This window comes from Balaenoptera musculus, chromosome 19 (genome assembly GCF_009873245.2).
Source record: "Balaenoptera musculus isolate JJ_BM4_2016_0621 chromosome 19, mBalMus1.pri.v3, whole genome shotgun sequence".
Taxonomy (NCBI): Eukaryota; Metazoa; Chordata; class Mammalia; order Artiodactyla; family Balaenopteridae; genus Balaenoptera; species Balaenoptera musculus.
Genome location: NC_045803.1, coordinates 39,389,253 through 39,401,278, shown reverse-complemented (window position 1 = coordinate 39,401,278; position 12,026 = coordinate 39,389,253). Strand labels below are relative to the sequence as shown.

Below are 12,026 nucleotides of genomic sequence, written 5' to 3'. Positions count from 1 at the left end.
TCTTTGCTAATTTGTCGAATGTGGTCAACAGTGGGGTGATTATTGTAATTGTCCAATAATCGGTGTCTATAGGGATTTTGTGACCGTTGACGGAGCTATTACCTCTAATGCACTTAGAACAATGCCTGTCACATAGAGATGGCTTCCTGAACAGGGCTCAGGGTGGTGGTGACGGCAATGCCTGAGTCTACACAATTCTAAATATCCAGGTGTTTCCAAATTCAGGTTCCTGTAGACAGAAGTTCGCAGTGAATGACGGAACCCAGGTCACAGCCAGGTTTGCACAGCACAGGCACGCAGGTTTGCCCTGGAGGGCCGGCCTCCCCTCGAGCTGGCCTGAGTGTTAGCCTGTGAACATGGCAACAGGCACGGCCTCCCTGGGCTCTGCTGGTGCCACGTGCTGGTTCCCATGAACAGGGTGCCCCTCTTTGCAGAAGGGTGGTGCCAACTAAAGTGTCCCACAAAATACAGAAGAAGCACAGTGCACGGGGCGGGAGTGGTGTCACACAAAATGACCTGGGTTGGAATTTCGGGTCTTCCTCTAACTGTGACTTTGAACAGAACAGTAACTCTCTCTTGTGCTCATGTTTTTTTGTTTTTGTTTTTAATGGAGCAGGAAGCAGTGACCGTCTTGACTGTCTCCCAGGGTTGAAGAAGGACTTGCATGTTTTACATTGTGAAACTGTACTTTCCTTCTCCTTGCCCAGCGCGATGTAGCTCAGCACAGAGGAGAAGGGGCCACGGCGTCCCCCTCTGTGCATCATCTCAGCTTCCTTGTGAACTGCTACGTGTGACTTCTGCTGAGTGCTTTAACCTCATGAAGTTTCTGCTTTCTCAACTGTTAAATGGGCGTATTAGTTTCCTGTTGCTGCTGTAACAAACTGCCACAAACCTAGTGGCTTTAAAACAACACAACTTTATTATCTTACAGCTGTGGAAATCAGCAGCCTAAAATGGGCCCCATGGGCTAAAATCAAGTTATCCATAGGGCTCTGTTCCTTCTGGAGGTCCTAGGGGAGAATCTTATTACTTGTCTTCTTCACATTCTAGGTGTCTCCTGGGTTCCTCGGCTCATGGCCTCTTCTTTTGCCTTCAAAGTTCATCACCTCATCCTCTGCTTCTCTCATCCATTCTCTCTCTCTCTCTCTCTCTCTCTCTGTCCCTCCTGCCTCCCTTTTATAAGGACCCTGTGATTACACTGACTCCACCTGAATAATCCAGAATAATCTGCCCATTTCAAGACCCTTAATTAAACCACATTCACAAAGTCCTCTTTGCCTTACAGTTTAATACATTTATAGGTTCTGGGAATTAATACATGGGCATCTTTGTGCTGGGGCCTCGTTTGTACTCACAGGACTGTTGCAAGGATCAAATGAGACAATGCATGTAAAACACTTAGCACGGTTCCCAGCACATAGTAATAACTCAATACATGTTTATTCTCCTCCTTAGAATCACTGATAATGACATTTGCTTGCATACCTCCAGGAGACAGCTAGGGATTGCCACAGCTGTAAATGCCCAGCTCTGCACGCTGGCAGGAACAGTGGCCTTGTTTGGCCGTGGCTGGAGGCTTCCACTCATCTCAGCCCTGTAAGGAAGCCAGTCTGCGAAGCTACTTCTGTCTGAATAATGCTCCCTCCAACAGAGTTAGCCTGACCAAGTTTTGCCTCTTTTCTAAGCTTCAGCTTTCTTATTTGTAAACTGAGGTTAGGGGGAGGAGCTTGACTCTGGGGCCCCGGGGTTCAACGGTTCTTCTGTTGAAAATCTATGAACTATAAGAAATGATCACAGGTGAACCAAAAAAAGTGCAGGTTGGTGTTAAGGTATGCTTACTGGCTTCTCAGGGAAAACAGCCCATTGCAAAACAACAACAATAGAAACAGCTATCATCTTCTCTTGCTTTCCATGAGCCTTCATCAGGGTTTCTGACTGCGGGTGCTTCTGGCTCAGGCTGGGCCACGTGATGACGTAGACAGGAGGCTGGCACTGGGTGCTTTCTGTAATGTGTGGATCCCAGGTAAGTGAGGATGTGAGCTCAGGTTTCCAAGATTAAGGTGGGGGCTGAATTCTTCTATTTAGAAGATACATCGTTCATGGATCCAGGATTGGAGAGGAAAAAAGCAAAAAGAGGAAGAAGTCTACTATGTGTCAGACATGTAGGGATGCTGTCTTTGTATCATTTAATTCCCACCACTTTGCCTGGGCTGGGGAGCATTTTATGTCCATTTTTCAAATGAGAAAACAGAGTGTGAGAAAGATTGACTAATTTGCCTGATGCCTCACAACTGGTAAGTGACTCGAGAAGAAGGAAGTTGAATTAATACTTCAAATCCAAAACGGAGCTTCTTAGCTGTAGCAGTGAGCCTTCCTCAGTCTGGGCGACCTGGCTTTCTCTGGTACATGGCAGGCCACTGTGAAGTGACTTGGTCAGCCCCCTGAATGTCTCCACTCTCCCTCCCTAGTGGACAGAAAGCCAAGGCCACAGTATATTTCATCATTTCCTCTTTTACCCAAATTCTTGCGAAAAAAATCTCCATCTGCCCTGTCATCTCCTTTACAGCCCTCTGTCTTCCCATCTCAAATCCCTCTTTTTCCAAGTTATTTCAGGCAAAGTCGAGTGAGGGATGTTTGCAAACAAGTTGAAACCCTTGCATCCCAGTGATCCCTCTCGCCTCTAGAGTTCACCTCCCATTGGAAGCTGGACACTCGTTGCCTGTGGCACCGTCTTCACTGATGATCTCTCTGGGACTCTTTTGGGGGATCTGTGTTTTGAATCATTTTAGAAGTGGCAAGAGCACTGTCTTGGGAGAATATTGGAAGCTCGTCAGAGCCACGGAGAGACAAGATGGCTGCAGGCCGTGAGGAGGTCCTGCCACTTAACGTGGGTTGTGGTGACCAGTGACTTGTAACTCTGATGAGATGGGTCTGCATGTCTTCTGTGACTCAGAAGCTGCCTCCAACAGGACATTTGGATGCATGGATTCAGGTGTTGGCACAAAATTAATCTCTTTAATTGCAAACCACAGTCCCTACAGAGGAGGAACACAGCAGGCACCTTCCAAGCAGGTGCAGTATCAGATCCAGCACCTCTAAGAGCCCTGAGCAGAATGAAGCCAAGCCTTGAATCAAACACAAATCAAGTCTTGAATCTGACCTGGTGCAAGGTGCAGTGAAAGTCAGGAGGCTCTAGGGGCGGAAAAACGAAAACAGATACTATAGAGTATTTCTTTTTTCTCTATGAGAAAGGCTGTACTAATTGGGCAATCCTTAAAGTCAAATTGCTAAAAGTAGAACCTCTAAGATCAGATGGTCAGGGGTGGTATTAGTTCTGTGACCTTCAGTGAGTTATTTAACCTCTCAGAGTTTCAATTTTTCACCTATAAAATGGGGATAACAGTAGTAAAAAACCCATAGGGCTGTGTGCAGATTAATGAAATAAAGCACGTAGACTGCTAGGTGCAGTATTCAGCATGGAATAAGCACCCCGTGATTGTGAGCCCCCCCTACCATCTGCTGCTGTTAATCAGCTGTGTCCTCCTGGATGAGAGGAAGGCCAAATGGGAGCTGATTTTGGAAACCCTGTTTCCCCTCAAGGAAATTTTTTCCTTTCTTGGGGCAGGATTTTCAGCCTAAGCCCTACTCTCAGATAGCAGCCTTCACCTTCACTAGTATCTCTGAACATTAGTCTGACTTATTCTTTCACTCTCCATCAATAAAACGAGGATAATAATAACCCTTGCTTTTGTTGGCTGATGTGTAACATGAGCTAATGTGTGTGAAAGTCCTTTGTAAATTACAAAGTGCTATAAAGTATGAATTATTATTGTGATTGCTCCATTCTAGGCATCTCATAAACAATGCAGAAAATTAAGGATGAGTACTACTGGTATTCAAAAAGCATTTATGCCTTTTTAAGTGTGTGACTATAAACTATCAGCAGATGGACTTGATACTGCAGTCTTCAATCTGGCTTAAATACTGCCCACTGAGGGCAGCGTTCTAGCAGGGGCAGTGCCAGCAGGCAGTGGAGCGTAATGGTTAGCGGGGGCAGCTCTGGGATTCCACCAGGTTTGAATACCAGCCACTGATGTGCTTTGTGACTTTGCCCAGAATTACCAAAGGACTTCTGAACCTCACTTTCCTAATCTGTAAAGATAGTAATTCGTACCTCACTGAGTTGCTGTGAGGGGTAAGTAACATAATGATCATCAAGCTCTGGACACATTACCCAGTATGGTGATCTGGAGGACCCAGAAACCTCCCTCATTGCAGCCCCCTTGCCTTCTGACTGACAGGTGTGCTCTCTTTCACCTGAGGATTCCCACTGAAACGCTAGTCAGAGTTAGAGCCCTCGCTATCTCCGGGGCTCCCAGCAGCCTCACCGAGGCCACTGCCACGCTCACTCAGCAGCCCAGCACCTGGCTTGCCCTGCTGTTGTTCAGGCCTCCAAGGTCAGTTCCAGTATGGCCAGGCCTTTGCAGATTCCAGTGCCTCCTATTGATAAATCTGTGTGTGTGCTCAGTGGGGTGGGGCATGATATAGAGCAGGAGACCACCTATTAAAGCCAGTGTGAACAGCCTGAATTCTTGGCCACAACCCTGCAGTGGTGAGGGGCCCACCTGGGCTCCAAGCACCGTACGTTACCAGCCAGATCCATCTGGACAGTCCAGACACAGCCACGTGCACACTGATTCAGTGACAAACCAGAGAAATGTAAAATTGACCTCAACACTATTAAGTTCTAGGGGCCGAGGCTTTAATGCTGACAATGATAAGAAACAGTATTTATTGAGCACTTACTACATGCCACATACAGTGTCCAGCACCTCACAAGAATTATCTCATTTAATGCTCACAACCACCCAAGGAGAAATGTGCTATACTATTCCCCCGCTTTTCAATTGAAGGCATGTGATGAGGAAGAGCAGAGGCAGGCTTTAAACCCCATGCTCTTGGCCACAGCAGTGCCCATGGCTCATGGGGTGGGGGGTGGAGGCTCATGGCCTGGGGGCAGGTGACTGGGAAGAACTGACAATCACAATGGTCTTGCTCAGCCTGCACTCTGCTCTTCTCCTTCTGTGTCAGTGTCCTGGGGCTGCCACAGTAACCAGGTACCACAAACTGGGTGGCTTAAACAACAGAAATTTGTCTCACAGTTTGGGAGGCCAGAAGTCCAAAATTGAGGTGTTGGCAGAGTGGGCTTCTTCTTGAGGGCTGTGAGGGAGAATCTGTGCCCCGCCTTCCTCCTAGCTTCTGGGGACCTCAAGCAGTTTTTGACTTATAGATGGTGTTCCCCAGTGACCAAATGTCCCCTTTTAATAAGGACAGCAGTCATATTGGATGAGAGTCTACCCTAATGACTTCATCATCATCTTAACTTGATCATCTGCAAAGACCCTATTTGCAAATAAGGTCACCTTCACAGGTACTGGGAGTTAGGAGTTCAGCATCTTTTAGGGAAACAATTCAGGCTATAATACCATCCAAGCTCATTTCTAGGGTTACCACTTTAGACACAAATGTGTCCACTATTAAGTCTTTTCCCACAGACTCAATCAACAAGTATTCATTGAATGCTTCCCACGTGCTCAATATATCAAGCTACCCACTGGAAGTAAGATGATGAACAAAACACATGTGACCCCCATCGTCATGGAGCATGGATGATGCACTCTTGGAGAATTTCAATCACTAGACCCTCACAGTCCTACAGCTAAGCCTTTTATCAGTAATTCCAAATGCCTCATCTAAAGGGATAAGTGAATGTAGCTTCATCGTTCTGAGTAAATCTAAAGAGAGAGTAACCGGACATAAATATTAATATTTGATTAACTTCATTTGCATGTACACATCTCCAGTTCATCCATTGCTTTGCAAAGTGGCATGTGATTTCTTAAAGTCTCTGTGTGTTTTTTTCCCCTAGTTTACTGGTAGGGTGTCATCACAGGCCTCCCAGACCAAACACTGCAAATAGAATGATTTTGACCAGTGTACCACTTATTAGATGGAAGAGCAATTAGCCTGTGCTCTGTTTAATTAAGCCTCACTTAATGGGCAAACGTTTTCTTTAACGGGCTTGCTGTCACCTCCTCAGTTATTTAAGGCAGGTCATTTCACAGCAGGGGGAAAAAAAGAAAGAGATAGGAAAAAAAATTCTCATTTGCTCCAAGTCGATTGGTCTGAGGAAAAGCTTGGCTGTCTAGAAGATGCCTAATTGCCTCTGTGATCCTGTGTTTAGTCTCTATTTAGTCTTACGCTTCTTATTGAAACGCTAATCAGGGTTAGGTCTCACCTCTTGAATGATTTTGTAAAAACTTGATATTCCTCTGCTTAGCTAGGAGTGTCTGCATGCAAGTATAATGCCACTCTGACTGAATGGAAAGATAACTAATGCCCTTAATTTTGCAAAGAGGGCTCTGATTTGGTACATACAGTACAGATCAGGGGAAATCAGAATAAAATTAATTTCCTTCTTTGCATAGGCACCACCTCTCTTATACCAAGAACCACTTTTCTTTGGCTGAGTTTGTTGGGGATTTGGAGAATGCTTGGAACGTGTATTTGAGCTTATTTCCTGTAGCTGGGGTCAAATTTAGGTTATGCCATTTTATCTGGTGTCAGAACTTGGGGAACTTAAGTTCTTTGACTCTCCGTTTCATCTGTCAAGTAGGAATAATTATCCCCACATCACAAGACTGTAAGGAGTTCAAGTATCATTCATGCTCCTAGCTCAAGGTCTAACATTGCAGGCATGCAATACAATATATTACCTGCCTCTCCCTTTGTTCTCTGTCCCTTCCCCCAACCACCAACCCTTGAAGGTGGGACAGATGTGGTTGGTTTTGGGTTTTGTTTTTCCCCCACAGTCGTAACACACTCACCTTAAATCTGAGTCATAGGCACTCTGCTGCTTCGGAGTTCTAAGGTCTTAACACGTCTAACGATGAAAAATGACTAATTGAAGCAGACACCCATTTCTTTTGACAGAGGAGAACCACAGTGATGGACATTTGGCTATTTTTGCATGGTCAACTGACTTGCTGCTGACTTTCCGTCTTTGCATGCTGCAGTACAGGTATGAATCCATGCATTGCCTTCACCTGCATTGGCCAAAGAGTAAACGCTATCAATATTATAATTATTATTTATTATTTCTGCTTGTGGTCTGCCTTGTGCCTACCTTTCCTGCCTCACCCACTTCCTCTTCTTGAGCAGTTCCTGTGCTTTCACAGTCCCACATCCCCATTGTTACCCAAACACAGCATCTAATTCCATGCCTTAGATGTTTGTTCCCGCTGGTCTGACCCTGAACATCCGATTCATTCATATATTTCAAGACTTAATTCTGGCTTATCAAGTAAGTCTTCTCTGACTAACCACATCCTCGTGCCCTCATTTATGTGAGTCTCCTATGAGTTCTCTCAGCTCTCTCATTTCCCCATCAAAGCACCTTCCACATTGTTTCCCAATTTTCCAGTCTGCTGCCCAGCCTGCCGCCACCACCATGAGACACTCGGTGACTTGAGGACCATGACAACATCCTCTTGTTATTCCCTCTGCTTAACTCAACACCAGGTTCCCACTTCATGCTGAGGGCACATTTGGCAAATGCATTTTTATTAATTTCTGTGTGTGTGTGTGTGTGTGTGTGTGTGTGTGTGTGTGTATGAATAAAGATCCATGAATGCTGCCTTATGAAATGACCTTGGAAGTTGCCTGCTAATCCAGCATGGTACATGCTCCTAATATGAATGATCCTGACTCTCAGATTTGGGTATTGGTTATTTTCTCAGAACCAGTGTCAAGTCAGAGGATGAAAGAGAACATTATTCCTAATTCCTCAATCATTAGCACTATAGATAATCCTTTCATCCTTAGGCCTTTTACATTGTAGTTCACCTGTCAATATCCAGTGGCCTATTCTACCTTCTCCTGGGAAATCTAAAATCCTTCCGTGGTTTTCTCTGACCTCAGTTACACTGATTTTAAAAGTTCCCAAACTGTCAACATTTACCCAAATGTGATCTCTTCTGCCCAGTGATGTTGCTTCTGTGAAGAAATAGGCAAGAGAATTCTGAGTTCACAGAGAAGATATTTGAAGACAAAATGATTCTGGAAATTAGGATAAAAATAATTTGAAGCTTGAAGATTGGCTTACCTAGTCCCGTTCTTTATTTGTACAAATGTTTCCACTTTGTCAGACAAAATACAGGACTTCCAGTTAAATTTGAATTTCAGATAAACAACAAAGTGTTTTAGTATAAATATGTCCCCCAAATTTTATAAGACATACTTGTACTAAAAATAACTGTTGTTTCTTTGAAACTCAGATTTATTTGGATGTCCTGTACTTTCATTTGCTAAGTCTAGCACCCCTGCTTTCCACTAAAGTTAATGACCTGCCCATTATGATTTGATAGGCTTGACATCAGGCATGATAGGGTTGGAAACACGCAGGCTTTCTGAGACCCAAACCAGTATTCATTCCTATATCATATGATTGGGAGTGGAAATTTTTCTACCGTAACACAAAGGGCTTTTGGCAAGTTTGTGATCCTAGAAATCTGCCCCATCTTAGCAAAGCAAGAGTTGGTTCAACGTGCAACCCAACTCAAGAAAAGTGAGCCATATTAAAACAGTTTTATCAAGGGTAATTGCAACATAGTTTTGTCAGTTCAGCACACCACAAGCCTGACTGCAAATGCCGGGTGTGTGCCCACTGAGGCCAGGCTCTCTCTAAAAAAATTGCTGTTGTTTTCCGTTGTGTAGGACATTGAGAAAGTAACAAAAGCAACTGTATTGAGGATTACCAGAGCCATACAACAGAATATGGGCAAGCAGTTTACTCTGAAGCCATCCATTTATCCAGTATGCATGATGTCTAGTTGTCTCCAAAATAAACTCCGATTCTCCACGCTCACTAAGGAACTGACTTAAAATTCTTTAGCCAGTTATAAGTACAAGAATTTTCACTCTTCTGCTATAATCTGAATTTCTCCTCTTTATCATGCTTTCTTGTTCCAAGATGGCTTCACTAGAGAAAAAAAAAATCACATCCTTGTCTTAAGGTCTTCATTACTTTTTTTTTTTTTAACATCTTTATTGGAGTATAATTGCTTTACAATGTTGTGTTAGTTTCTGCTGTATAACAATTCATTACTCTTTGCAGAAAAAAAAAAAATGTATCTTTTCTCATCTGCCTGCTCAAAGTGCAATTTCAGTGCCAAGTTTGTGACTTGTAATGATTTGAAGGAGACATTGCTTCTTTTAAATATGTTCAACAAAATGTCTGCTTGCTTTTTCTTATGACCCCAGGAAGATATTTTTTGGATTTTGGTTTAGATATGCCTGGTGTTTCACTCTGAGTGTTCTCAAAGTGAAACCTCCGTCCCCTCCTCATGTCAAGAAACCTATACTCTATACTCACTTATGGTAAGAGTCACTTTTCAATCTGGATACAATCTGAAAAGCCATTCCGTTTTCAGAAAAGCCATTCCATCCTGTTGCCAGGATGCATCCTGGGTAACACTTAAATCTTTCCTCTTCTGTAGGAAGATCTTAATGGTTACCCAAGAACTGAAGGCTGGGCATCTGTTGAAGAGGGTGTACAAGCTGGTGAAATACTGACACAAAATAAGAATTTAACTTATGTAGCAGCCGAGGGTTCAGTTCACTCCCTGCTGGATAAAACATGATTCAGCAGCAAGGTGCAGAGACTCTGCCATAGGGCCTGTTGGGACATCTCAGCTGCAGAGTGGGAAGGGCAGGATGGTGAGACACAGGCGTGTGTGTGTGTGTGTGTGTGTGTGTGTGTGTGTGTGTGTGTGTGTGTGCGCGTGTGTGTGTTTGGTTGGAGCGGTTAGCTAGAATAACTTTAATGCAGTAGAAAATATTAGGATCCCAGAATCCCAGAGTCCTTGCTCTGGGTTGGTCCAAAGGGTATACATCTGAGGGAGAAGTACAGCCATCGCCAGAGTTACACAGCAGAGACAGGCAGGAGGCAGCATCATTTACTGTCTCCTCTGCCCAGATAGAAGGGAGACCCCAAGAAGTAGGTAAAAATGCCAGAGTCAGGGGCAGACCCCAAGGAGAAAAACCTGGCATGGCCTAGGTACAACCTCAAAGCCCTAGGCAGTCCAACTGGGCTTATCACCAGAGAAGCAGTCATGGTGAGGATTAGGTAGTGGGTTTCCAAAGAAACAAGGCATCAACTCATGATGTGGAGGGCATGGCTTCTGAGGAGGGATAAGAAGGGGGCTTTAGTACTGCCCTTCCACTTCTACATTCCAAAATTCTACCCATCTGTTTCCAGATATAGGTCCTATTTCCTTTCTTGGTGAAGTGGCTATGCCATCCTGAGTATATTTTGACCTCTCTGAATGTTCATCTTTACTGTTCATTTTAATGAGCTACTTAATCTGGGGTTGTTAGTATTTTCTGAATGTGTATATTTGTCAAATCAACTAGCTTTCAAATTCTGAATCTTCCCTCCCCAACCCGCCTCGACCTTGTGAGTTCTGGGTGGGATTTATTAGGTTGCTGGAGTTTAGATCTTAAACCGTCTATGCATAGAAGAGATGGAGGATGGGAATTTAGACCTTGGGGATGCAGAGGGTCCCAGCCTGGGATACCCAGTGAAGAGGCTGGATTCAGAAGCAGGAAGAGACTGAATGAGGAGACCAAGTCATGTTTCTATGTCCCTGAGGGCAGCCATCCTTGAGATGCAAGAGTGGGCATCTCTGTCATGGATGTCTTGACAGGAAGGCTAAGTAAGTCCTTGATGATAAAGTTAACGACTTACACAATAACTACTTTGTTGTTCAGTCTTCATCTGCTCCTTGTGTGACTGGGGCAACTCTGGTCCAAGGGACTTCCCCTTAGTAGGTGATGCTAGAGAGCCCATTCCACTTTACCAGCAGTACCATGGATTGCAAAAATCTGCCCTTCTGATAAAATCGTTTTGGAAAGAGGTACTTGATTAAAGGATGTAAGATTCTTGAGAGCAAGGGCAGAACCCATCCCCTGCTGCTCATGCTTCTCCTGGGGAGACATCATGGCATACCTGGGAAATATCCCATTGTACTTCGTCACCTTGGTGCTCTATACACTGATTAAAGTTTTATATTTTTTGTTTGTTTACGTAATTTTGTTAAAAAAAAATAAAAAGATTATTGTCACCTCCTCTCCATTTGCTGTTAAAAACAGGATTGAATCTCCTTTGCAGTGTGGGTATTGAAGCAACCAGTGGTCTTCCTGTCAGAGAATACTTCTGGGCTTCACCTTGGATGCCCTCAGGTGAACTGCTGATGTGTGGGACTTGCCTCCGTCAAGGCATAATCCTTCCTTCCATGAGCTGCATACCTAATCTTCTCAATGATGATTACCTCATGAGATCTCACAGAGCTGTCTCACGTTGGGCTGGTTCCTATTGTTGGAAGACATTTATTGTCTGGCTGCCTTCCTATAGTTCCCTGCACCACTTGCATATTATTACTCATTAGCACTTCCTTTGAGGCTGAGGCAGTGAAGGATGTAGAGCAAAATTTTGTTCTAAAGTGGAAAATAATGTGAGAGAGAGGTTTGGAAATCATGATTCATTCCTTCAAGGACTGTTTGGAAGAGTGGGGCAGGCTGGAGAACACCTAGGGAAGGGTTGGGGCAATTCCTCTAAGGAAATGTTAAGGGACTGGTTTTGTTTGAAGTGGAGAATTAATTGCAAGACTCTTGGAGGAAATACGCACTCTCTAAAAATGCTAGTAACCTGAGTTCCTTGAGAGCAAAGAATATGTTTCACCTAAGTTTGTAGCATTTAACTATTGCAGAAATCCTACAAATATTTATTAAGTGGTTGCGATGTGGAATAAGATCTTGCTGAGCTCTGAGCATCCCCAGAAGGAAAAATTAAGACCTTCAGAGGACAATTACAGAGAAGTTCATCATCAAAGGTGGAAAGATAAGCGCTTCCTAATGGGCCATATATGGCTTCAAATTTCATTTCAGGTGCCAACTAAACCGAATGC

The 12,026-nt window shown here is 44.1% G+C and overlaps 1 protein-coding gene across 3 annotated transcripts in view; it reads left to right on the top strand.

Annotated features, from left to right (window-relative positions):
• Nucleotides 1–12,026, top strand: part of CDH11 (cadherin 11) — a 143,116-nt gene that overhangs the window by 71,421 nt on the left and 59,669 nt on the right. Inside the window, exon 3 of one of the 3 annotated variants that reach the window (XM_036835053.1) lies at nt 6,994–7,081. The exons of 1 other annotated variant lie outside the window; for it this stretch is intronic. The gene's annotated coding sequence lies outside the window, so the exon portion shown is untranslated. Of the gene's footprint in view, nt 1–6,973; nt 7,082–12,026 lie in introns of all 3 variants that reach the window. One more of the 3 variants, XM_036835054.1, reaches the window with a different exon arrangement.